Raw genomic sequence first — 27356 nt, forward strand, 5'->3', positions numbered from 1 at the left:
ATTATATTTTGCCTCAATCAACACAGTACCCTGGGCTTATAATTTATCAAGCACATATTCATTTTGAATTAGCTGTAGACATCTAGTTTTTTTTTTTTTTTTAAAAACACCTATTAATACTAATTTTAAAAGAAATAACCATAATACTTCTATTTCATGGGTTTATTTCAGGAATATGAGATCTTATATAAAGTTATTCATGCACAGACAAAAATTGAGCTACACAGGTAGAAAGTAGTTTTATTTAGAATATTTTTGTGGGAGGTTTTGAAGCAAATATATAAAATATCTCACTAATTTGCTTTTTATATTTTAAAAATAAATTACATTTATATAATAAATGTTTAAAGCACATTTTTTTTGTTGTTCTGGCAAATTAAAAAGAAGAAGTTAAAAATTCCTATAGAAACAAAGAGTTATGTTTAAAGAATGAGACAGGAAGTTTAGGATGTTTTTAAATTGTGATATATTTCATAACATCTGTTATTACTTTGAGATATTTGTTCCAATGTAAGAATAAAAATAAATCTAGGGCTAAAGATTCTTTATACCACTGTACATTCATCTTAGATTATCTGAATCACTTTTTAATTTAATATGAAAGACACCATGCAGTGTTTCCCTAGATTATATAGATCATTGCATAACATACCTGCCAAGCCTGTTGAAAATAGGTTTTGATAATTTAAGGACCTATACAAAATATATTATATTTGTAAGATTTTTAATACATTCAATTAGGAATTTAACATCACCTTATATTTGAATTCAAGCTATCATTATTTCAAACTCACAAATATAACTGTATTATGAATACTTATAAAATATAGTATGAAAAGATGTTTGGCAGGTTTGTGTGTAATTTGCTATCAATGTTTTTACCTTGCCTTTTTTTATGTAAAATAAAATATAATATGGGCAACCGGTTCATTAACACAATTTCTTCTTAGCATATCAAAAATATATAAAGTTGTTCTTTTTTTCTATTTCATGATGAACTATGAACTATGATTTTTTTATAACATGGTTAAGTTTTATATATATTTATGTTTGTTCCAGGAATGTTTACTTTTGACTTATTATCAATTAAAAACAATATTTGGAACGAAGAGCTTATTAAGTACAAGATTGAAGTAAAATTAGACTTCTCTTTCCATGTGGATTACTTTGTACTGATTTTATCACCCTTCGGAAGGTGGCATCATACTAATATTTAAATTTTATAATCACTGAACTTATTACACCCAACAATATAGGATGACAGTTAAACTGAAGAATTTAAATTAGAATAAAATAGAAGCAAACGGGTTTAAAAGAATTATTTAAGATACCAGGTCTAGCTCTGTCACCCAGGCTAGCATGCAGTGGCATGATCATAGCTCACTGCAGCCTCAACTCTTGGCTCAAGCAACCCTCCTGCCTCCACCTCCAAAGTAGCTAGATCTACAGGCGCATGCCACCATGCCTCACTAATATTTAAATCTTCGTAGAGAAGGGGTTTTGCTGTGCTGCCTCAGCTGGTTTCAAACTCCTGGCCTCAAGTGGTCCTACTGCCATGACCTGCCAACATGCTGAGACTACAGGCATGAGGCACTTTGCCCCAAACAGTTTTAAACACAAATCTATACACTCAATACAAATGAAAATTAGAGAATCTAATTTTAGCTTTTTGATAGTTACCTAGTTTGCAAAAGACTTGGGTGACTTATGAGCTGTTTTTAAATGCTGATTATTGAACATTGCAACCCAAATATTTAGCATGATTTTATAGAAGTTTGATAGCTTTGTTAAAAAGAGTGAAAATAAAATGCATATGTAAATAAAGCAGTTCTAAATAGCTGTTTCAGAGAAATGTTAATTACGTACTGAAAGAAGAGCCAACTAAATTAGGATGGCCAGGGAATTGGCCTGGGTTTAGGACTTAAGAATAAGGCCACCAATTTTTTTTAAATATCTGCTGTTTATTATGTTATTAAATTCTTGAGGGAAAAAAAATCAAGAATTGCTTCATGAAAATAAATAGCCATGAATATAATAAAGCTGTTTACATGGGATTCTTTACAAATTTCATAGATCTATGAATGCTCAAGATGTTCCAGTTTGTTATAAATTATATTGTAGTTATACTTGAGACTGATACATTGTAATAGAATCTAAGAATAAAAGTCATAAAAATAAAATTATGTTTATATGTATTTTCTGTTTCAGTGAGAATAACCATATGTGGGTAAAGTCAGTGCATATCTAAATAAGTTGCAGCAACTGATAGCTTTTCCTTTTTCATTGAAAGAAGGACAGTTTCAAACATCCACAGACACTTCTTATGGAGGACAACAAAGACAAGGATAAAGAATCTAGAGTTCCAAAGCAATTTCTTGAAATTCACAACGTTTGTGCAAAAGGAGAAAATTGAGATAGGATGCAAAAATATGCAAACATTTAGCCACACAGTGATGTATACTTTTTTGTGTAATGGCATTAAGAGGTGGCATAGCATACATACTGGCTAAAAGCTTTGGTTCATGGAGAGTGCATTGTTCCTGTAGGACACAGAGGTATCCTGGGTTTTACATTTTTAGTAGCAAATTAGTTGCCATACTAAATACTATTACTACTAATATAAATTTTTGATTTTGTATTGTCAGTCATTGTTCTAATTTCTTTGTGTAGCTTGTCTCATTCTACCCTTACAACCACATCATGGAGTATTATTCTTTTCCTCATTTTACAGATGAGAAAGCTGTACCAGCTCTTAAGAGGTGACATAGCATATATAATGGCCAAAAGCTTGGGTTCTAGGACTAGAACTATATTTGTATCACAGTTAAGCCATGACCCTATGTGTTTGCTGAATGCATTCTTTAACCTATATGGCTCTCAGCTTTCTCATCTATAAAAGGAGGAGGATGGTACTACTTCATTTTGTGGTTGTAAGGATAGAATGAGACAAGCTTCATGAAGAAATTAGAACAGTGAAAACACAGAATTAAGAATTTATGTTAGTAGTAACAGTAGTTAGTATGGCAACCAATTTGCTACTAAATATGTAAGAACCCAAGCTACCTCTGTATCATACAGGAAAAATGCACTCTCCATGAATGTTAAATAATGACAATATTTTCTCTATTTTGTATGGCTAAGTATAACTATAGTGACCAAAAGAGTTTCATGCACCCAAAAGAATTTAATAGGTAGTAAATATTTAGTAATGTGGCATATACACCAAATATGTCAAAAATTTGGCTACTTTTGAGATTTATGAATTCAAACAACATATTAAAATCAGGAAATATGCACATTTACAAAGGTCTAGCTTATTCCCAAGAAAATTGAGGTGGTTCTTCCCAGTTTTAGCTGAGTAATTAATACTCTATTTTAGTTGAGAGCAGCAAGTCCTGTTGATGGTCATTAGGTAAGATATTCTAGGCCAGGCATGGTGGCTCATGCCTGTAATCCCAGCACTTTGGGAGGCTCAGGTGGGTGGATCACAAAGTCAGGAGTTCAAGACCAGCCTGGCCAATATGATGAAGGCTTGTCTCTACTAAAAATACAAAAATTAGCCAGGTGTGGTGGCGGGCACCTGCAGTCCCAGCTACTCAGAAGGCTGAGGCAGAAGAATCGCTTAAACCCAAGAGGTGGAGGTTGCAGTGAGCCGAGATTACGCCACTGCAGTCCAGCCTGGGTGACAGAGTGAGACCCCGTCTCAAAAAAAAAAAAAAAAAATTCTAAAATAATTGCCATTGTTTCAACTTTGTGTGCTATCATTATAGCATGTAAAAAGGGTAAAATATTCCTTGGGACTTCTGTACTGATAGTCATAATAGCCACTCTGCAAAATAGAATTATAATCACTGAATAATACTGTAATCCATTTCAACTAAGTGATTGTCATACATACAAATATTTTACAACAATAAAACTAAATTCTTTCACATTGTAGATAACACTATGCCATAACCCAAGCAAAATGAGCTGCAGGGAATATGGTAATCTCTCTCAAGGGAGGGAGATATTACATACTAGCTAGAGCAGAGGGGACTTTTGCTGCAATAGCATCTGATGCACACAGGAAATGAAACATGAATAATTGATGGTTATAAACAAGCAACAGAGCAAACATGCTACACTTAGCTTCACTCCCTATTACTGAGAGCCATAGCTACATTAATAATTGATCTGTCTGGAAAAAAACTAATTTGAAGAGATTTATGAGACATTGGTAATAACTGCATCAATGTGATTTAGCTTGAATCTCTTTTAAAACATTCTTATAAACAATAGAAACAATAGATAAAGCAATGCAAAATATATAGAAAAGATTTAGAGTTTGTTAAAAATTTTGAAAATCTAGTAGGATTGAGCAAAAGTTTTTCCTGTTTAAGTTTTAATATTTGCTGGCATGACCTAGTTCTGATTTTATTTCCTACAAAACAAAATGTCTCCAAGGTAGTTCATATTCTTTTTATAAAAATATAATTCTTATCTATCATACCATCATGATTCATTTCTATTTTTAGTGATATATAAAATGTGGGATTTATGGGAAAACTATATAGAACAAATATTAAGAATGATCCCATTAAATTATTATTTCCAAATACTTGAAAACACAATTTTGGTTTCCATGTGCCGCTTTAAAGAAGTACATTCTTTTACTTATGGCTGGCCTTTCAGCTGAAGAATCTCAGGATTTACTCTCTTATTTTTAAATATCTTGTCTCCTCTATTCTGTACATAATATGCTAATGTGCTTTATCCTGCTTTTAGGCTACTCTTGAGAACTGCTCATTTTTATATGAGAAAGAACTATATCTTGCTCATATAAGAAAAGGGTATAAACCAACTCTGATACACTAATTCCTTCTAACAACAGAAAAAAAATGGGTGGGGTTACATGTGTCTTTATACAAAATACAGATAACTATATCCAGGTTCCTGCCTCACAAAATTGTGAGATAATACATTTGTATTCTTTTAAGCTGTTAAATTTGTGATCATTTGTTACGAAGGATTAAACACAAATACATGATTCTGTGTTCCAATGTGCCGTGCTAATGTATAAATACAGATGAGCAAATGCTGCTGGAAAGTTGTCTTATCAAACCACAATGGTTCATACAGACTGTGGAAGTAAAAAGAGAGACACCAGTGAGACAGATTGGCACGTTGATCTCAGCTGCCGAAGCCTGATGTAGAAAGCAAAGGCTAATTGTCATCAAAAATTTAAAGGAGGAGATTTTCTTCCCTGTTGACTATCCTATTCATGTCCACCATTCAGTGTGCCTTATTCTTGACAAGGCACCTTATCAAATTTTTACCCTGAAGCAAATCTTCTCAAAGTCAAAGAGAATCTGAAGTGTACTTGATCTACTCATGCCTTTGAAATGTAGGCCAAGAGACTTTTCAGCAAATGTCTTCCAAAACATTTCATGTGGAACACAAAAAGTTTCCATGTCAGTACATTTAAGGAAGGGTGCATTATGTATTTCACTCTTAGATTTACATAATTCACTTTAGCATGTTACATGCTTGCAGAAGACATGAGACTCAGGAGTCAGAGACAATAATAGATTATTACTTAGAGCAAAAGCAGGAGCCAGAGTATTATCATTTTGATGTTGGTTTTAGACATAGGCAAGGACTTCATGACTAAAACACCAAAAGCAATGGCAACAAAAGCCAAAATTGACAAATGGGATCTAATTAAACTAAAGATCTTCTGCACAGGAAAAGAAAATATAATCAGAGTGAACAGGCAACATACAGAATGGGAGAAAATTTCTTCAATCTATTCTTCTGACAAAGGGTTAATATCCAGAATCTACAAAGAACTTAAACAAATTTACAAGAAAAAAGCAAACAACCCCATCAAAAAGTGGGTGAAGGATATGAACAGACCCACACGGCCAACAAATATGAAAAAAAGCTTATCATCACTGGTCATTAAAGAAATCAAAACCACAGTGAGATGCCATCTCATGCCAGTTAGAATGGCAATTGTTAAAAAGTCAGGAAATAAGAGATGCTGGTAAGGGTGTAGAGAAAAAGGAAAACTTTTACACTGTTGGTGGGAGTGTAAATTAGTTCCGTCATTATGGTACACAGCATAGTGACTCCTCAAGGATCTAGAACCAGAAATACCATTTGACCCAGCAATTCCATTACTGGGTATATCCCCAAAAGATTATAAATCATTATACTATAAAGACACATGCACACATATGTGTATTGTGTCACTGTTCACAATAGTAAAGACTCGGAACCAACCCAAGTGCATATCAATGATAGTCTGGATTAAGAAAATGTGGCACATGTACACCAAGAAATACTATGCAGCCATAAAAAAGGATGAGTTCATGTCCTTTGCAGGGACATGGATGAAGTTGGAAACCATCATTCTTAGCAAACTAACACAAGAATAGAAAACCAAACACTGCATGTTCTCACTCGTAAGTGGGAGTTGAAAAATGAGATCACATGGTCACAGGAAGGGAAACATCATACACTGGGACCTGTTGTGGGGTGGGGGCTAGGGGAGGAACAGCATTAGGAGAAATACCTAATGTAGATGATGGGTTGATGGGTGCAGCAAACAACTATGGCATGTGTATACTTACGTAACAAACCTGCACATTCTGCACATGTATCTCAGAACTTAAAGTATAATAATAAAATTTAATTTTATTTTAAAAAGGAAGAACTTTTTTCAAAGAAAATAATTCAGACATAACATTTCAGATCAACTTTTTCAGATCATATCCTGAATGGATAACTGGGGCTTTATTTTATTACATGTGGAAATGCCTATTTAAGTTTTCTCATGCTGCTGGTTGAAGAAAATTATAACTTTTTTCCTCAACTTTTCTTGAATAAAATTTTATATTCAGCATAGGTCCACCAAGCAAACATCCCTTGCTTGTGCTGTGATCCAAAACAAGTCAGAGAAAATCCAGATTAAAGTTTTCTAGGGCTTGAGACTTATACAATTCTCTAATTCAGATGTACTCCCCTCTAGAAATTTATTTCAATAATACATAAGCTGTTTTTCCAGAGAAACATAACCCATCGGCTAACTTTTAAAATCCTTAATACTTATTTAATTTCTCACTCCTTTAAGTGTATTAAAAAAATAAAAATACTCATCTTTTTTTAACATTTCTGTCCAAAGACAATGAATGAGACAAGGATTAAAATTTACATTTAAAATAAAAATGTGTCCTCTGACTGAAGATAGGTTATTATAATTGTAATTCTGTTCTCATTTTTAGAAATTATGAGCTAATTTTGTAACAAAATTGTATGGATGAAAAAGAAGTAGGATATGCCACAGAAAATATCTTTCTCTTAAAAAAAATCCTGTGACATTTACAACCAAACTTCTAAATATCAAATATAATTGACTCTGTCTAAAAAACAATAAAGACAAAATTATGTTGTAACACCCTGAACAACACAGCTCATCTCGATATATTGCTTTTTGTCCATTACCTTAATAGAATCAGTCTGATAAAGCTCTGATAAAAGAGGAGGAGGAGCTGGGTGCGGTGGCTCATGCCTGTAATCCCAGCACTTTGGGAGGCTGAGGCGGGCCTCTTGATCACAAGGTCAAGAGATTGAGACCATCCTGGTCAACAAGGTGAAACCCCATTTCTACTAAAAATACAAAAAAAAAAAAAAATTAGCTGGGCATGGTGGCACGTGCCTGTAATCCCAGCTACTCAGGAGGCTGAGGCAGGAGAATTTCCTGAACACAGGAGGCAGAGGTTGCAGTGAGCCAAGATCACGCCATTGCACTCCAGCCTGGGTAACAAGAGTGAAATTCCGTCTCAAAAAAAAAAAAAAAAAAAAAAAGAGGAGGAAACAGAAGTGGAAAAGAATTCCATGCTTTATTTTCTGCCCAATTTACTTTAATTTACTAATCTTATTCAATCACTCATTTCTATCTTAAATTCAGAACAAAGATTAATAAATGGTTTAGTTACCTAATTTGGCCTGGTGCATGCAATGAAAAGATATGCTTATCTATAAAGAATCATACATTGTCCATTTATTTTAAAGACAAGTGGGCCTACCTCCTACAAGCCTCAGCCAGAATACTACTTACAGCAGGTTATGGGCAAAGAGGAGGCCAAGAAGAATAAGAGAAGCAATTGACTTTAGCTTTGTGACACTGAGCTGGAGCACATTAAGCTGCACAAAACTGAGGAACCATTCTGGCAGCTTCAAATGGTAGCCTTCAACATTTTTCCCCTATAGCATTTCTTCCTGTCAAGTTACTTCCTCCTAGTGTAAGAGAGCTTCCTCCCTGCTTCCATCACCTTGGGACCTAAAGTCAACAAAACTAATCTATTCATCTTTATGAGATTAATAAAGCAAATGAGACATGACATTGAAACCACTTAAAAAATATAAGCTCTGCTTTTGAAATGCAAGCTTTGGTCTTTAGGAATTGTCAAAAATGTTAATATACATTTAAATAGCAGTATCTTGTTATCCGAAATCAAGAATTTAAATATTTGTCACTAACAATGTGGTTGTACACTTGAAAAACATAGTATATTTTCTGAGCCTCAGTTTTCTTAGCTATAAGACTGACACTCAGCAGTTCCCAAGTACATAAACACATAGCAGAAACTATGCATTTTGGAAGTACCTCTCAATCTAGGATTCAGTCATAAACTCAATAAAATGACAGTAAGCAGATACAATATCCTGGAAAAGTTAGTCAATGATGATAGGGCTATGCTATATTTGTATATCTATAATGAGAACAGGATGGAGGACTACTTCCATCTAGCCAAATAGCCAAGATCTGACTTTTAAAAACTGAATACAACTTAGTTTGAATGTGTTAAGTTTGAGGTATTAAGGGCTAAAGAAGTCTTAAAAGTAATTGGATATGAAAGTATGGAGTTCAATGGAGACATTAGGGTTAGATACACATATCCATGAGCTATTGCTTCCTGGGGTGGCTGAAGCCAAACCATGAGATCAAGTCAACCAGGAAGAGTATATGTAAGGAAAAGGGAGAAGCACAACAATACTTCAGAAAGAGAAGATAATCAGCATTACAAAATTCTACAGAATTGTCAAACAACTAAGCCCTGTAAGATTCTATCATTCAGTATAAGAATTTCCATAGAATAGATTTAAAAGTCACATTGCATGAGCCAATGAGAAGCATGTTAAGGCTTAACATAATCATTGTCATCTCTCATGAAATCTACCTTTTCAGCACATAGCAGGACCCATATTATAAAAATAGAAACTTGAGTAAAATTGAGTATCTTCTTCTGTGAAGCATATGTTCATGTTTTCCCCATTTTTAGTTTTTGTTTTCAAAACATCAGTAGAAATATCCAAGTAAAGACTTCTGAAAATTGCTTCTCCATTAAAAAAAATAGAAACATTGGCAAAAATTATCAAAACCACTTCTATTCGGAACTCTAGGACCTAACCAAAAGAGGATTTACTCAAGAAAAATAGCTGAATCTGAATAAGAATAGCAAGGTCGATATTAGCCTTAAAAATTAAGAGTAGCTTTGAAAACCAACCCACAATACAGTAAAAACCTGAAATCTAGAAGCCAATGGAGAGGCAGAACAAGTTTGGAGTTTCCCAAAACTATTCTCAGAAGACTGCCATTATTTGACCTCCCTGGCAGTTCTATGGTAAACCCATTTGCAAGGCTGCCTTTGTTTGGCCTGACTCAAAGTTCATCCAGTGTGAACGTTTTCCCTTGTGTTGTTTGCAATAATTGTATATTGCATCTGTCTGAGATAATGTTGAGAGTATGGGAATTAAAAAGATGATCAGAAAATTTACAACAAAAAGCTTTGGAATGAGATGTCTTTAATAGTCTTCATGAAGCTCCAATATTTCTGGGAATCTGCAAGGCCACATGCAATCACAGGGCTGCAAGCATCCTGAGTCGGTGCCCATGTCCTGAGCTCTCACCTCTGGTCAAGTTTGAGACTTCATATTAGCATAAAAAGAAGGCTAAGGCAGAGTTATACACTGCATTCTTGAGTCTTAAAGGTATGTCTCAGTAAGCAAAGAGTTCCTCGGCAAAAACTGGTAGATTTACTGATCCAAGACATTTACGGAAATTTCTGTGCAGTCATTAGGTTACTACTGAGCTAACTGAACAGAGACTTCAGTGTCCACATAGGAAAAGGAATAGAGATTATACTAATTTATGTTTGGAAAGTCCCAATCCCATCTCCAAAAAAAAAACCAAAAAAAAACAGCAGGTACACCACAATGAGAATAGAGAGCAATAATGAGAAACCCAAAAGAAAGGAGAATGATATTGTTTGGATCTGTGTTTCCACGCAAATCTCATGTTTGATTATAATCCCCAATGTTGGCAGTGAGGTCTGGTAGGAAGTGATTGAATCATGGGGGAGATTTTTCATTGTTTAGCATCATCCTCCTGGTGCTATTATCAGTAACTTATTGTAAGATTTGATTGTTTAAACATATGTAGGATCTCCCTCTCTCTCTCTCTTCCTCCTGCTCTTGCCCTGTAAGATGCCTGCTCCTACTTTGCCTTCCACTATAAATAAAAGCTCCATGACACCTCCCCAGAAACATATGCTGCCATGCTTCTTGTATAGCTGCTACCTTATATTATTTTAAATGTTCAGTTATCAAGATTTTGAGGCGTGGAAAACAATAAGTAAATATGGTCTATACATAGAAAAAGAAAAAGTGCTCAGTAAAAAAGTCCACAAGGAAGCCAGGCTATTGGATTACTAGGTAAAGATTTAAAATACGATCACAAAACTATTTGTATAATAATTAAATACAAATATGTTTTTAAAGCTATTTTAAATATGTCCCTAAAACGAAAGGAGACCATGTCTAAAGAACTAAAGGACTTATAAGAGCAAGTTGTCACCAAATAGAGAATGCCAATAGAGAGACAAAAATTACAGAAAAAAAAAGCCCTAACAAAAATTCTGAACTTGAAAATTACAATACTGCAATTAAAAATTCCCTGGAATGGCTAAAAAGCAGATTTGAGCTGAAAATAAAATTGAAGTTATGTCAATTGAAATTATTCACTCTGAGGAACAGACATGAAAAGGAATGAAAAAACAGACAGAGCCTCAGACAACTGTGGAACATTATCACATATACCAGTAAACACATGAGTTTCAAAAGGGAGGACAGAAAGAAGCAGAAAGAATATTTGAAGAAACAATGGCTAAATCTAAATTTGATAAGCAACATTGAAATACACATTCAGGAAGTCTGATGAACTCTAAGTAGGATAAACTGAACGAGATCTACACATCAAATCACCACAATCTGCCAAAAGCAAAAGTAAAAGAATCTTCAAAGCAGCAAGAGTGAAGAACTCATTATATTCAATAACTCATTACATTCAAGATTAACTAGTGATTTTTCATTAGAAATTATGGAGGCTAGAAGGCAATGGGATGACATATTAAAGTACTGGAAGAAAGAGACCTTTGGTCAAGAATTCTATATACAGAAAACCAACCTTAAAAATTAAGATAAATAAAGATATTCTCAGATTAAAAAAACTAAAAAAAAATTATTGCTAGCTTATTTGTCCTACAAGTAGTACTAAAGGGAGTTTAAAAGCTGAAATATAAGGACACTAGACGGTAACTTGAATCCTTGTGAAGAAACAAAGATCACAGACAGGTAATCCAATAGGTAAATATCAAAGAGAATACATATGTATGTTTTGGTTGTAATGCCCCTTTTTATCTATATAATTTAACAGATAATTATATAAAGCAATAATTTTAAATCTGTGGTAATGGCTACATAATATATCAAAATGTAATTTGTATGATGTAGTAGCACAAAGGAGTGGGGAAAGAAAATGAGGAGCAAAACATTTTGCATACTATTGAAATTAAAATGATATGAATCCAAACTATATTTTTATAAGTTAAATATTCATTATAACTTCCAGGGCAACCACTAAGAAAATAACAAAAAAAGTGAAATACAATTTAAAAAATAGCAAAAAAGTGACAAGATTAAAACAATGGAGCAGAAATCTATTTAACACAAAGAATGGGTGGACTAGAAAAGGAAAAAGAACCATGACACAAAAAAAATATTTAGTAAAATGACAAATATAAATGCTAACAGTGCCTTGGGATATCAGTCCTTTTCTTATTTTTTGAGTTATTCATTAAAGAAATGCAAATTAAAATAGTAATTAAATATTGCCAGACCGCCACCAGAATAACTAAATTAAAAAAAAAAAAAACCTGATGACCAGGACTCAAGATGGCGCTGTGAGAACAACCCAGGATTGGAGCCCGCGTTGAATTCGCAAACGGTGAGTCAGTGCTGCATTTCCAGACTGATCTTTGTTGCCCACAGAACGGGGAAACTCCCAAGTATAAAAAGACACGGGACGCCAGGCAGTAGGTCTGCCTGGCGAAGCTGGCAGCCAGGGCGGCGGCGGCCGGCCCTACCCAGCAATCCCCACAGGGCGCGCTTGTCCGGGTGCCTTGTTGAACCGGCAACCTGAGACTTGAGAGGGCTGGACTTGAGACTGAACGAGACTTGCACAGTAGCCCAGCCCAGGGGATTGCAGGGACAGATCGCTTGGGATACCCAGTGGGACGAACAAAATCGCGATTTCAAACTATCCCGGGCAGACGGTCCGAGACGCTCTGTGGGGGAGGGGCGTCCACCACTACGGAGGCAACCTGCCCCAACTGATATACACGCCCACTGCTGAGGCAGCCAGCCGTTGCCGAGGCAACCCGCCCCAACTGAGATACACGCCCACTGCTGACGCAGCCAGCCGTTGCCGAGGCAACCCGCCCCAACTGAGATACACGCCCACTGCTGACCCAGCCTGCCGTTGCTGAGGCAACACGCTACAACGAAGAGACTCCGCCGCAGGGCGTGGCGGAGACCACAGCAGAGCCGGCAGGAACAGCGCGAATCACACAACAGCAGGGCGTAGCCTCGGCAGCCAAACAGTGGCTAGTCTGCCTTCTAGCTGGGCAGGACACCTGATCGGACATCCAAAAATAAAGCCCAAACCCCTCAACACAGAGCATTTGAGAAAAAAAAAAAAGGGTTGTTTAATGAGCTGTGTTGCAGCAGAATCAAACATAGCAGCCTAACAGCCTTGAATGAACAACAGAGTGCACAGCTCAGCAATTAAACCCCTATAAAGTACAAACTGTCTCCTCAAGCAGCTCCCTGACCCCTCTATATCCAAAAGACTGTCATTAGGCAGGCATCATCCTGGGACAAAGAGAGCAGAAAAGAAACTGGTAGCATCCCTCGCTGCGCCACGGCTACTAGAGGTGCACCCCAGACAAGCAGGGTCTGGAGCGGACCTCAACAGTCGTACAGCGAAGGGGCTAGACTGGTAGAAGGAAAACCAAGCAACAGAAATACTTCATCATCAACATTCTGGGTGTCCACTCAGAGACCCAAACGAAAAGTCAGCAACTACGCAGACGACCAGCGGACAAATCCACAAAGATGGGAAGAAACCAGCGCAAAAAGGAGGAAAACACCCGAAACCAGAACACCTCGCCTCCTAGAAAGGACCAAAACTCCTCACAGGCAAGGGAACAAAGCTGGACGGAGAATGACTGTGACGAAATGACGGAATTAGACTTCAGAAGATGGATAATGAGAAACTTTTGTGAGCTAAAAGATCATGTATTAAATCAATGCAAAGAAACTAAGAACCTTGAAAAAAGATTTGAAAAAAGATTCGAGGAAATGATAACAAGAATGGATACCTTAGAGAGGAATATGAATGAATTAAAGGAGCTGAAAAACACAATACGAGAACTTCGCGAAGCAAACGCAAGTTTCAATAGCCGAATTGACCAAGCAGAAGAAATAATATCTGATGTCGAAGACCAACTCAATGAAATAAAACGAGAAACCAAGATCAGAGAAAAAAGCGCAAAAAGGAATGAACAAAGTCTCCAAGAAATGTGGGACTATGTGAAAAGACCTAACCTACGTTTGATAGGTGTACCAGAAGGGGACGAAGAGAATGAATCCCAGCTGGAAAATACTCTTCAGGACATCATCCAGGAAAATTTCCCCCACCTAGCAAGACAAGCCAACACTCAATTGCAGGAAATACAGAGAACACCACAAAGATATTCCGCAAGAAGAGCAACCCCAAGGCACATAATCGTCAGATTCAACAGGGTTGAAATAAAGGAGAGAATACTAAGGGCAGCCAGAGAGAAAGGTCAGGTCACCCACAAAGGGAAGCCCATCAGACTCACAGCAGATCTCTCGGCAGAAACACTACAAGCCAGAAGAGAGTGGGGGCCAATATTAAACATTCTTAAAGAAAAGAACTTTCAACCCAGAATTTCATATCCAGCCAAACTGAGCTTCAGAAGTGAAGAAAGAATAAAATCCTTTGCGAACAAGCAAGTACTCAGAGATTTTGTCACCACCAGGCCTGCTTTACAAGAGCTCCTAAAAGAGGCACTACACATAGAAAGGATCAATCAGTACCAGCCATTCCAAAATCACACTGAATGCTAAAGAGCTTCAACATAATGAAGAATCTACAACAACTAACAGGCAAAACAGCCACTTAGAATCAAAATGGCAGTATCAAATTCACACATAACAATATTAACCCTAAATGTAAATGGACTAAATGCACCAATCAAAAGACACAGACTGGCAAATTGGATAAAAATCCAAAACCCATCAGTGTGCTGTATACAGGAAACCCATCTCACATGCAAGGATACACAAAGGCTCAAAATAAAGGGATGGAGGAAGATTTACCAAGCTAATGGAAAGCAAAAAAAAGCAGGAGTTGCAATTCTCATCTCTGATAAAATAGACTTTAAAGCAACAAAGATCAAAAGAGACAAAGAAGGCCATTACATAATGGTAAAAGGATCGATACAACAAGAAGAGCTAACGATCCTAAACATATATGGACCCAACACAGGAGCACCCAGGTACATAAGGCAAGTTCTTAATGACTTACAGAAGGACTTAGACTCCCACACAATAATAGTGGGAGACTTTAACACTCCACTGTCAATACTAGACAGATCAACCAGACAGAAAATCAACAAGGATACCCAGGGCTTGAACTCAGACCTGGAGCAAGCAAACCTGGTTGACATTTACAGAACTTTCCACCCCAAATCCACAGAATACACATTCTTCTCAGCACCACATCACACCTACTCTAAAATTGACCACATAATTGGAAGTAAAGCACTGCTCAACAAATGCAAAACACCTGAAATCATAACAAACAGCCTCTCAGACCATAGTGCAATCAAGTTAGAACTCAGAATTCAGAAACCGACCCAGAACCGCACAGCTTCATGGAAACTGAACAACTGGCTCTTGAATGTTGACTGGGTAAACAACGAAATGAAGGCAGAAATAAAGAAGTTCTTCGAAACCAATGAGAATGAAGACACAACGTGCCAGAACCTCTGGGACACATTTAAAGCAGTCTCTAGAGGAAAGTATATAGCAATAAGTGCCCATATGAGGAGAATGGAGAGATCCAAAATTGACACCCTATCGTCAAAATTGAAAGAGCTAGAGGAGCAAGATCAAAAAAACTCAAAACCCAGAAGAAGACAAGAAATTACTAAGATCAGAGCTGAGCTGAAGGAGATTGAGACACGAAAAACCCTTCAAAAAATCAATAAAGCCAAGAGCTGGTTTTTTGAAAAAATCAACAAAATAGACAGACCACTAGCCAGATTGATTAAAAATAAAAGAGAGAACAACCAAATAAATGCAATAAAAAACGATAAAGGGGAAATCACCACAGATTCCACAGAAATTCAAACCATCATCAGAGAATATTACAAACAACTCTATGCACATAAACTAGTAAACCTGGAAGAAATGGATAAATTCCTGGACTCCTGTGTCCTCCCAAGCCTAAACCAGGAGGAAGCTGAAACTATGAATAGACCAATAACAAGGTCTGAAGTTGAGGCAGCAATTAAGAGCCTACCTCACAAAAAAAGCCCAGGTCCAGATGGGTTCACAGCCGAATTCTACCAGACACACAAGGAGGAGCTGGTACCATTCCTTCTAAAACTATTTCAAACAATCCAAAAAGAGGGAATCCTTCCCAAATCATTTTATGAGACCAACATCATCCTGATACCAAAACCCAGCAGAGACCCAATGAGAAAAGAAAACTTCAGGCCAATATCCATGATGAACATAGATGCAAAAATCTTCAATAAAATATTGGCAAGCCGATTGCAACAGCAAATCAAAAAACTTATTCATCATGATCAAGTAGGATTCATCCCAGGGATGCAAGGCTGGTTCAACATACGCAAGTCTATCAACGTAATTCACCACATAAACAGAACCAAAAACAAAAACCACATGATTATCTCAATTGATGCAGAGAAGGCATTTGACAAATTCAACAGCCCTTTATGCTAAAAACCCTCAATAAACTCGGTATCGATGGAACGTATCTCAAAGTAATAAAAGCTATTTATGACAAACCAACAGCCAATATCATACTGAATGGGCAAAAACTGGAAGCAATCCCTTTGAAATCTGGTACTAGACAAGGATGCCCTCTCTCACCACTCCTATTCAATATAGTACTGGAAGTTCTAGCCAGAGCAATCAGGCAAGAAAAAGAAATAAAGGGTATTCAAATAGGAAAGGTGGAAGCCAAATTGTCTCTATTTGCAGACGACATGATAGTATACCTAGAAGACCCCATCGCCTCAGCCCAAAAACTCCTGAAACTGATAAACAACTTCAGCAAAGTCTCAGGATATAAAATCAATGTGCAAAAATCACAAGCATTCGTCTACACCAATAACAGACTTAAAGAAAGCCAAATCAAGAGCGAACTGCCATTCGCAATTGCTACAAAAAGAATAAAATACCTTGGAATACAACTCACAAGGAACGTAAGGGACCTCTTCAAGGAGAACTACAAACCACTGCTCAACGAAATCAGAGAGGACACAAACAGATGGAGAAACATTCCATGTTCATGGTTAGGAAGAATTAATATCGTGAAAATGGCTATACTGCCCAAAGTAATTTACAGAATCAACGCTATCCCCATCAAGCTACCATTGACTTTCTTCACAGAACTGGAAAAAACCACCATGAACTTCATATGGAACCAAAAGAGAGCCCGCATAGCCAAGTCAATTCTAAGCAAAAAGAACACAGCGGGGGGCATCACACTACCGGATTTCAAACTATACTACAAGGCTACAGTAATCAAAACAGCATGGTACTGGTACCAAAACAGAGATATAGACCAATGGAACAAAACAGAGGCACCGGAGGCAACACAACATACATACAACTATACAATCTTTGATAAACCTGACAAAAACAAGCAATGGGGCAAGGATTCCATGTTTAACAAATGGTGTTGGGAAAACTGGCTAGCCATGTGCAGAAAGCAGAAACTGGACCCCTTCCTGACACCTTACACTAAAATTAACTCCAGATGGATTAAAGACTTAAACATAAGACCTGGCACCATAAAAACCCTAGAAGGAAATCTAGGCAAAACTATCCAGGACATAGGAGTAGGCAAGGCCTTCATGAACAAAACACCAAGAGCATTGGCAACAAAAGCCAAAATAGACAAATGGGACCTAATGAAACTCCACAGCTTCTGCACGGCAAAAGAAACAGTCACTAGAGTGGATCGGCAACCAACAGAATGGGAAAAAATTTTTGCAGTCTACCCATCTGACAAGGGGCTGATATCCAGAATTTACAAAGAACTCAAGCAGATTTACAGGAAAAAAACAAACAAGCCCATTCAAAAGTGGGCAAAGGATATGAACAGATACTTTACGAAAGAAGACATATATGAGGCCAACAATCATATGAAAAAATGCTCATCGTCACTGGTCATCAGAGAGATGCAAATCAAAACCACATTGAGATACCATCTCACGCCAGTTAGAATGGCGATCATTAAAAAATCTGGAGACAACAGATGCTGGAGAGGATGTGGAGAAAAAGGAACACTTTTACACTGTTGGTGGGAGTGTAAATTAGTTCAATCATTGTGGAAGACAGTGTGGCGATTCCTCAAGGCCTTAGAAATAGAAATTCCATTTGACCCAGCAATCCCATTACTGGGTATATATCCAAAAGACTATAAATCGTTCTACTATAAGGACACATGTACACGAATGTTCATTGCAGCACTGTTTACAATAGCAAAGACCTGGAATCAACCCAAATGCCCATTGATAATAGACTGGATTGGAAAAATGTGGCACATATACACCATGGAATATTATGCAGCAATCAGAAATGATGAGTTCGTGTCATTTGTAGGGACATGGATGAATCTGGAAAACATCATCCTCAGCAAACTGACACAAGAACAGAAAATGAAACACCGCATATTCTCACTCATAGGTGGGTGATGAAAAATGAGAACACATGGACACAGAAAGGGGAGTACTAAACACTGGGGTCTATTGGGGGGAAAAGGGGAGGGCCAGTGGGAGGGGGAGGTGGGGAGGGATAGCCTGGGGAGAAATGCCAAATGTGGGTGAAGGGGAGAAGAAAAGCAAAGCACACTGCCATGTGTGTACCTACGCAACCTTCTTGCATGCTCTGCTCATGTACCCCAAAACCTATAATCCAATAAAAAATTAAAAAAAAAAAAAAAACCTGACAATAAGTGTTTTCAAAGATGTGGAGCAAAAGATCGTGGTAAGAATATACACCAGGACAACTACTTTGAAGATATATTTGTTAATCTCTGTTAATGCTAACCATATATATTTTTGACTGGAAATTCTATTGCTGGGCATATATGCACAGAAAGTCATATTTATAGTCACCAAAATCATGTATATGAATGTTCACAGATAATATATTCATTACAGTCTCAAACTGGCAACAACCCAAACATCCATTATGATTAAAAAAAATAAATATTGAGGTATAGGTATACAACAAAGGAATCCAGGCCTGTACCTACAGTCCCAGCAGCTCAGAAGGCTCAGGCAGGAGGATTGCTTGAGCCCAGGAGTTTGAAGCTGCAGTAAGCTACAATCATGCCACTGCACTCCAGCCTGAGTGAGAGGGTATGATCCTAGCTCTTAAGAAAAGTACTATGCAACAGTAAGAAAACGCATTTTACTGGTACATGTAAAACACGCAAAAACTTGGATAATCTCACAGACATAATTATGAGCAAAAGAAGTTAGACACAAAAGATTATATATTGTTTGAATTAATTTATGAAGCTTAATGACAGGCAAAATTTATTTATGCTAATAGAAGTCAGAAGAGTGGTAATTTTGGGGGAGTTATTGTCATAGAGGGACATAAGAGATAATTCTTAGGTAATAGAAATATTTTGTATCCTAATATAGGTAGTCCTTATTTAGGAGTATAAATATGTATATTTGAACTGTGCAACTTTTTAAATGTACTGTGTACTCATTCTATCCCAATAAAGTAATAAATAACAACAAACAGGCTTCTGGGTTACTGAGATCAGACACCATCCCCATGGAGTTACAGATATAATGTCATCTTACCACTCTGTTTCTTGCTTCTCCTTTGCTTTTTTATTCCTGTGAATTTTCTTTAATTTATTTTTTTTATTTGCTACTACCTCAATTTTATATTCTGCAGTGGATACAGCCTCAGATGCAGACAGGAAATACAATCAAAGGCAGAATTAAACCTATTTAATACAGAGCCATCAGATGATCCAGTTTTTCAAACTATCCTTGATTCAGTTCCTCCACCTCTGGATACACTGCCCACCATGACAGAATCCTTAATTTAAAGGATTATTTTGGGAAACCAGGCCAGCCCCTGACAATTTCAGCCATCCTATGGTCATCTCTCAAAAAAATTACAATTAGCTACATATTGTTTGATTTTTACTTACAGTTTAAATGTGAATACATTAAGACAATGTACAATGACACACCATATTTATTTGCATCATTCCCTGCCATTAAAAAATATAGAGAGGCATTTGTAGTCAAATCTAATGCAATGTTGTGAATGTTTACAAAGCTCATGTTGAACAAAGAATAGAGACTTGTCTCAAATTTTCAAGCAACTATCAGCATTAATTGGCACATGCATAGCCATGATTGGAAAAACTGAAAAACCATGGAGACAGCAAAGAGGCAGCACAGGTATAGCCATTTCCCCTTCCTATGCATGTGCACGGCATCACTAATCTATCCCAGTAGCACTCCTTGTTTCCAAGCCCAGCCATCAGAGCTCGCACAGGTGAGCAGATTTGCTTATTATGGCTCATTTACCTCACTCTAAAGGGAACAGCCAGGATGATAAACTACCGGCAAGCCCCAAAACATATGAATAAGTTGAACATAATAAAAATATTTTGTAGGCTGGCAAAAAGATGATGCAGGGTGATGAGATAGTTATATTAAAATATCTGAAGAGGGGCCTTGGATATTGCACTCAATATGGCTCCAAAGGGTAGCTAGGCAACAAACAATCATTCCAGGGTAAACATGGTGGCCTTCATAAGAATGCATCAAGGCAGATTTTACCCAGATAAAAGGAAAGAGGGGTAAACCTTCCCACCTCAGACTACAGATATAAAAGAGATTTTTCTTTTTATCTTTTATAAACAAGTCCTACTGATTCATCGACTGTTCTCACCAAAATTTATAAGAAATGGAGACTGGCAGGTATGGTAACTGTTTAACAGCTTTGGGGGAAGGACAGTACATTAGTCTGCTCTCACTAGCTTCTAATAAAGACATACCCTATACTTTCCTTTATACTTTGTAAAGGAAAGAAGATTAGTTGACTCCCAGTTAGTTCATCATGGCTGGGGAGGCCTCAGGAAACTTACAATTACAGTGGAAGGGGAAGCAAACACATCCTTTCCTACACGGCAGCAGCAAAGAGAAGTTCCAACAAAAGGAGGAAAAAGCCAACAAATCTCGTGAAAACTCCCTCACTATCACGAGAACAGCAGCAAGGGAGTAACTGATTGAATTATCTCTACCTGGTCCCTCCCATAACAGGTGAGGATTATTAGACCTATAATTCAAGATGAGATCTGGGTGGGAACAGAGCCAAACTGAATCAGACTGTATCAGTGGGGGAGAATGTCTTTGATAAATACGTAACACACGGGCTGAATTTATAATTTGAATCTAAGTTGCATATTCACTGATCACACTGTAGCTGTAAATCTAATTCTGAAAACATCTTGATACTGGACAGGTACTAATATCTTGAGGTCCATGCAAGGTTCAACAAAATGTTCCAGCCACTCCTTCAGGACATATCCATACCGATTTACAACACAGTGACCTCCTCTGCTTGGAGAGTGAGAAAACTGTAGTATAAAAGATTCAGACAGAGACCCGGGATTTCCTAGAGAAGTCTCAGTAGTCTTGATATAAAAACACATTTGTTTGTTTCTAAAGGAAGTGAATCAGTCATGGCTTGGATGCATGGAGAGAGAAATTTTTCTGCAGGCCCTCAGACAAATCACTGCTCTCAGCTTGGTGGGCTCTGCTTATGTAACTTCTCAGTGACTCTGATTCTACTCTGTTGTTCTTTGACCCAGGGCAGACTATCCTTCCCTTGTGAATCTCTGTTCCTGCAACTGTAGAACAGAAACACTAGAATACTGACACCCCAATCAGCCACACGATGAGGACTGAGCAAGGCAGTCTTTGTAGAAAGCTAAGTTCTTGGAAGAGAGAAACAACAGGATCAGGTCTCATTATTTAATATTTTACAATGGTTTAAGCTCTACACTTGGTTTCAAATCCTTAAAATCATTCCTGTTTAGTCTAATATGCTCATTAGAAGTTGAAATACACCCTGAGGCTTTTCTTTCCTAACTACCCAGACTGACACCGTTTCAAGTGCCAGGAAAGAAACTTTTATAAGAATCATTTACACCTTCTAGAATACCCTAGAACAGAAGGAATTTTCTCCCTCAAACAATCTTTCCTTTCTTATACCCTATATTTTCCAGTGAAAAGACTTACAGAGGTAGGTGATAACCATTTGCCCCATTCTGTATTCTTCTCCCTCTTTAGCTAGAGGGAGAAACATGCTGTGGGTGTGAGAAGTAGGCCTGTCCCAGACACACTTCACACATATAATCCTATTTGATAACAGTGGTGGAAGGAGAGCTAGACTAGTGACCAGGATTATAAGAATCACGGGGGAGGGAATAGAATCATTCCTCTCTCCCACCTTAAGGTCATCCCTGCTCGTGATGCAGTGGCCCATGCCCCTGTAAGATTAGCTTTGCATTAGAAAAGTTATTTATTAAATTTTACCCAACAAACAGTTTATCAGGATTTTTTCAGGATACTTTGACATGTAATTGTTAGGTACTAAATGTACACTAAATGATCTCCTTGTTAGGAATCTCCTATACCTTTGCTTGAGAGTCATAAAAACTAAAATCATGTTAATAAAATTTGAGCTTCCAAAATATTTTTTTCTTATTTTCTAGAGTCTCCAACAGAAAAACTATAAGTGACTTAAAAAGTAGCAGGGGGGGACTCAAGATGGCCCTGTGAGAACAACCCAGGATTGGAGCTCTCATTGAATCCGCAAAGAGGTGAGTCTGAGCGGCATTTCCAGACTGATCTTTGTTGCCCACAGAACGGGGAAACTCCCAAGTATAAAAAAGACACAGGACGCCAGGCAGTAGGTCTGTCTGGCGAAGCCGGCAGCCGGGGCGGCGGTGGCCGGCCCTACCCAGCAATCCCCACAAGGCGTGCTTGTCCGGGTGCCCTGTTGAACCGGCAACCTGAGACTTGAGAGGGCTGGACTTGAGACTGAACGAGACTTGGACAGTAGGCCAGCCCAGGGGATTGCAGGGACAGTGCATTTGGGGTACCCAGTGGGACGAACAAAACCGCGATTTCAAACTATCCCGAGCAGATGGTCCGAGACGCTCTGTGGGGTGGGGCGTTCACCACTACCGAGGCAACCTGCCCCAACTGAGATACACGCCCACTGCTGACGCAGCCAGCCGTTGCCGAGGCAACCCGTCCCTACTGAGATACATGCCCACTGCTGACGCAGCCTGCCATTGCCGAGGCAACACGCTACAATGAAGAGACTCCGCCGCAGGGCTTGGCGGAGACCACAGCAGAGCCTGCAGGAACAGGGCGAATCACACAACAGCAGGGCGGAGCCTCGGCAGGCAAACAGTGGCTAGTATGCCTCCTAGCTGGGCAGGACACCTCAACGGACATCGAAAAATAAAGCCCGAACCCCCCAACACAGAGCATTTGAGAAAAAAAGAATTTTTTTAATGAGCTCTGTTGCAGCAGAATCAAACATAGCAGCCTAACAGCCCTGAATGAACAACAGAGCTCACAGCTCAGCAATTGCGCTCCTAAAAAGTACAGACTGTCTCCTCAAGCAGCTCCCTGACCCCTCTATATCCAAAAGACTGACAGGCATCATCCTGGGACAAAGATAGCAGAAAAAGAAACGGGTAGCATCCCTCACTGTGCCACAGCTGCTAGAGGTGCACCCCAGACAAGCAGGGCCTGGAGTAGACCTCAGCAGTCATACAGCGAAGGAACTAGACTGGTAGAAGGAAAACCAAGTAACAGAAATACTTCATCATCAACAATCTGGGTGTCCACTCAGAGACTCAATCGAAAAGTCAGCAACTACGCAGACGACAAGCGGATAAACCCACAAAGATGGGAAGAAACCAGCAAAAAAAGGAGGAAAACACCCGAAACCAGAACACCTCGCCTCCTAGAAAGGACCAAAACTCCTCACCAGCAAGGGAACAAAGCTGGACGGAGAATGACTGTGACGAAATGATGGAATTAGACTTCAGAAGGTGGATAATAAGAAACTTTTGCGAGCTAAAAGAACATGTATTAAATCAATGCAAAGAAACTAAGGAACTTAAAAAAAGATATGAGGAAATGATAACAAGAATGGATAACTTAGAGAGGAATATGAATGAATTAAAGGAGCTGAAAAACACAATACGAGAACTTTGCGAAGCATGCACAAGTTTCAATAGCCGAATTGACCAAGCAGAAGAAAGAATATCTGAAGTCGAAGACCAACTCAATGAAATTAAACGAGAAACCAAGATTAGAGAAAAAAGCGCAAAAAGGAATGAACAAAGTCTCCAAGAACTGTGGGACTATGTGAAAAGACCTAACCTACGTTTGATAGGTGTACCAGAAGGGGACGAAGAGAATGAATCCAAGCTGGAAAATACTCTCCAGGACATCATCCAGGAAAACTTCCCCCACCTAGCAAGACAGGCCAACACTCAAATTCAGGAAATACAGAGAACACCACAAAGATATTCTGCAAGAAGAGCAACCCCAAGGCACATAATCATCAGATTCAACAAGGTTGAAATAAAGGAGAAAATACTAAGGGCAGCCAGAGAGAAAGGTCGAGTTACCCACAAAGGGAAGCCCATCAGACTCACAGCAGATCTCTTGGCAGAAACACTACAAGCCAGAAGAGAGTGGGGGCCAATATTCAACATTCTGAAAGAAAAGAACTTTCAACCCAGAATTTCATATCCAGCCAAACTGAGCTTCAGAAGTGAAGGCAAAATAAAATCCTTTGCCAACAAGCAAGTACTCAGAGATTTTGTCACCACCAGGCCTGCTTTACAAGAGCTCCTAAAAGAGGCACTACACATAGAAAGGAACAACCAGTACCAGCCATTCCAAAATCACACTAAATGCTAAAGAGCATCAACATAATGAAGAATCTACAACAACTAACAGGCAAAACAGCCACTTAGCATCAAAATGGCAGTATCAAATTCACACATAACAATATTAACCCTAAATGTAAATGGACTAAATGCACCAATCAAAAGACACAGACTGGCAAATTGGATAAAAATCCAAAACCCATCAGTGTGCTGTATTCAGGAAACCCATCTCACATGCAAGGATACACAAAGGCTCAAAATAAAGGGATGGAGGAAGATTTACCAAGCAAATGAAGAGCAAAAAAAAGCAGGAGTTGCAATTCTCATCTCTGATAAAATAGACTTTAAAGCAACAAAGATCAAAAGAGACAAAGAAGGCCATTACATAATGGTAAAAGGATCGATAAAACAAGAAGAGCTAACGATTCTAAACATATATGGACCCAATCCAGGAGCACCCAGATACATAGGCAAGTTCTTAATGACTTACAAAGAGACTTAGACTCCCACACAATAATAGTGGGAGACTTTAACACTCCACTGTCAATATTAGACAGATCAACCAGACAGAAAATCAACAAGGATATCCAGGGCTTGAACTCAGACCTGGAGCAAGCAAACCTGATAGACATTTACAGAACTCTCCACCCCAAATCCACAGAATATACATTCTTCTCAGCACCACATCACACCTACTCAAAAATTGACCACATAATTGGAAGTAAAGCACTGCTCAACAAATGCAAAACAACTGAAATCATAACAAACAGCCTCTCAGACCACAGTGCAATCAAGTTAGAACTCAGAATACAGAAACCAACCCAGAACTGCACAGCTTCATGGAAACTGAACAACTGGCTCTTGAATGTTGACTGGGTAAACAATGAAATGAAGGCAGAAATAAAGAAGTTCTTCGAAACCAATGAGAACAAAGACACAACATGCCAGAACCTCTGGGACATATTTAAAGCAGTCTCTAGAGGAAAGTATATAGCAATAAGTGCCCATATGAGGAGAATGGAGAGATCCAAAATTGACACCCTATCATCAAAATTGAAAGAGCTAGAGGAGCAAGATCAAAAAAACTCAAAACCCAGCAGAAGACAAGAAATTACTAAGATCAGAGCTGAACTGAAGGAGATTGAGACACGAAAAACCCTTCAAAAAATCAATAAATCCAAGAGCTGGTTTTTTGAAAAGATCAAAAAAATAGACAGACCACTAGCCAGATTGATTAAAAAGAAAAGAGAGAACAACCAAATAGATGCAATAAAAAAATGATAAAGGGGAAATCACCACAGATTCCACAGAAATTCAAACCATCATCAGAGAATATTACAAAAAACTCTATGCACATAAACTAGTAAACCTGGAAGAAATGGATAAATTCCTGGACTCCTGTATCCTCCCAAGCCTAAACCAGGAGGAAGCTGAAACTATGAATAGACCAATAACAAGGTCAGAAGTCGAGGCAGCAATTAAGAGCCTACCACACAAAAAAAGCCCAGGTCCAGACGAGTTCACAGCCGAATTCTACCAGACACACAAAGAGGAGCTGGTACCATTCCTTCTAAAATTATTTCAAACAATCCAAAAAGAGGGAATACTTCCCAAATCATTTTACGAGACCAACATCATCCTGATACCAAAACCCGGCAGAGACCCAACAAGAAAAGAAAACTTCAGACCAATATCCATGATGAACATAGATGCAAAAATCTTCAATAAAATATTGGCAAGCCGAATGCAACAGCAAATCAAAAACCTTATTCACCATGATCAAGTAGGATTCATCCCGGGGATGCAAGGCTGGTTCAACATACGCAAGTCTATAAACGTAATTCACCACATAAACAGAACCAAAAACAAAAACCACATGATAATCTCAATTGATGCAGAGAAGGCATTTGACAAAATTAAACAGCCCTTTATGCTAAAAACCCTCAATAAACTCGGTATCGATGGAACGTATCTCAAAGTAATAAAAGCTATTTATGACAAACCAACAGCCAATATCATACTGAATGGGCAAAAACTGGAAGCATTCCCTTTGAAATCTGGCACTAGACAAGGATGCCCTCTTTCACCACTCCTATTCAATATAGTTCTGGAAGTTCTAGCCAGAGCAATCAGGCAAGAAAAAGAAATAAAGGGTATTCAAATAGGAAAGGTGGAAGCCAAATTGTCTCTATTTGCAGATGACATGATAGTATACCTAGAAGACCCCATCGCCTCAGCCCAAAAACTCCTGAAACTGATAAACAACTTCAGCAAAGTCTCAGGATATAAAATCAATGTGCAAAAATCACAAGCATTCCTATACACCAATAACAGACTTAAAGAGAGCCAAATCAAGAACGAACTGCCATTCACAATTGCTACAAAAAGAATAAAATACCTTGGAATACAACTCACAAGGAACGTAAGGGACCTCTTCAAGGAGAACTACAAACCACTGCTCAACGAAATCAGAGAGGACACAAACAGATGGAGAAACATTCCATGTTCATGGTTAGGAAGAATTAATATCGTGAAAATGGCTATACTGCCCAAAGTAATTTACAGAATCAACGCTATCCCCATCAAGCTACCATTGACTTTCTTCACAGAACTGGAAAAAAACACCATGAACTTCACATGGAACCAAAAGAGAGCCCGC

The 27356-nt window shown here is 38.1% G+C and overlaps 1 long non-coding RNA gene across 4 annotated transcripts in view; it reads right to left on the minus strand.

The window, feature by feature from the left end:
• LOC144576646 (uncharacterized) overlaps positions 1 to 27356 on the minus strand; it is a 257148-nt gene that overhangs the window by 190807 nt on the left and 38985 nt on the right. The gene's annotated exons all lie outside the window — the stretch shown is intronic.

This window comes from Callithrix jacchus, chromosome 6 (genome assembly GCF_049354715.1).
Source record: "Callithrix jacchus isolate 240 chromosome 6, calJac240_pri, whole genome shotgun sequence".
Lineage (NCBI taxonomy): Eukaryota > Metazoa > Chordata > Mammalia > Primates > Cebidae > Callithrix > Callithrix jacchus.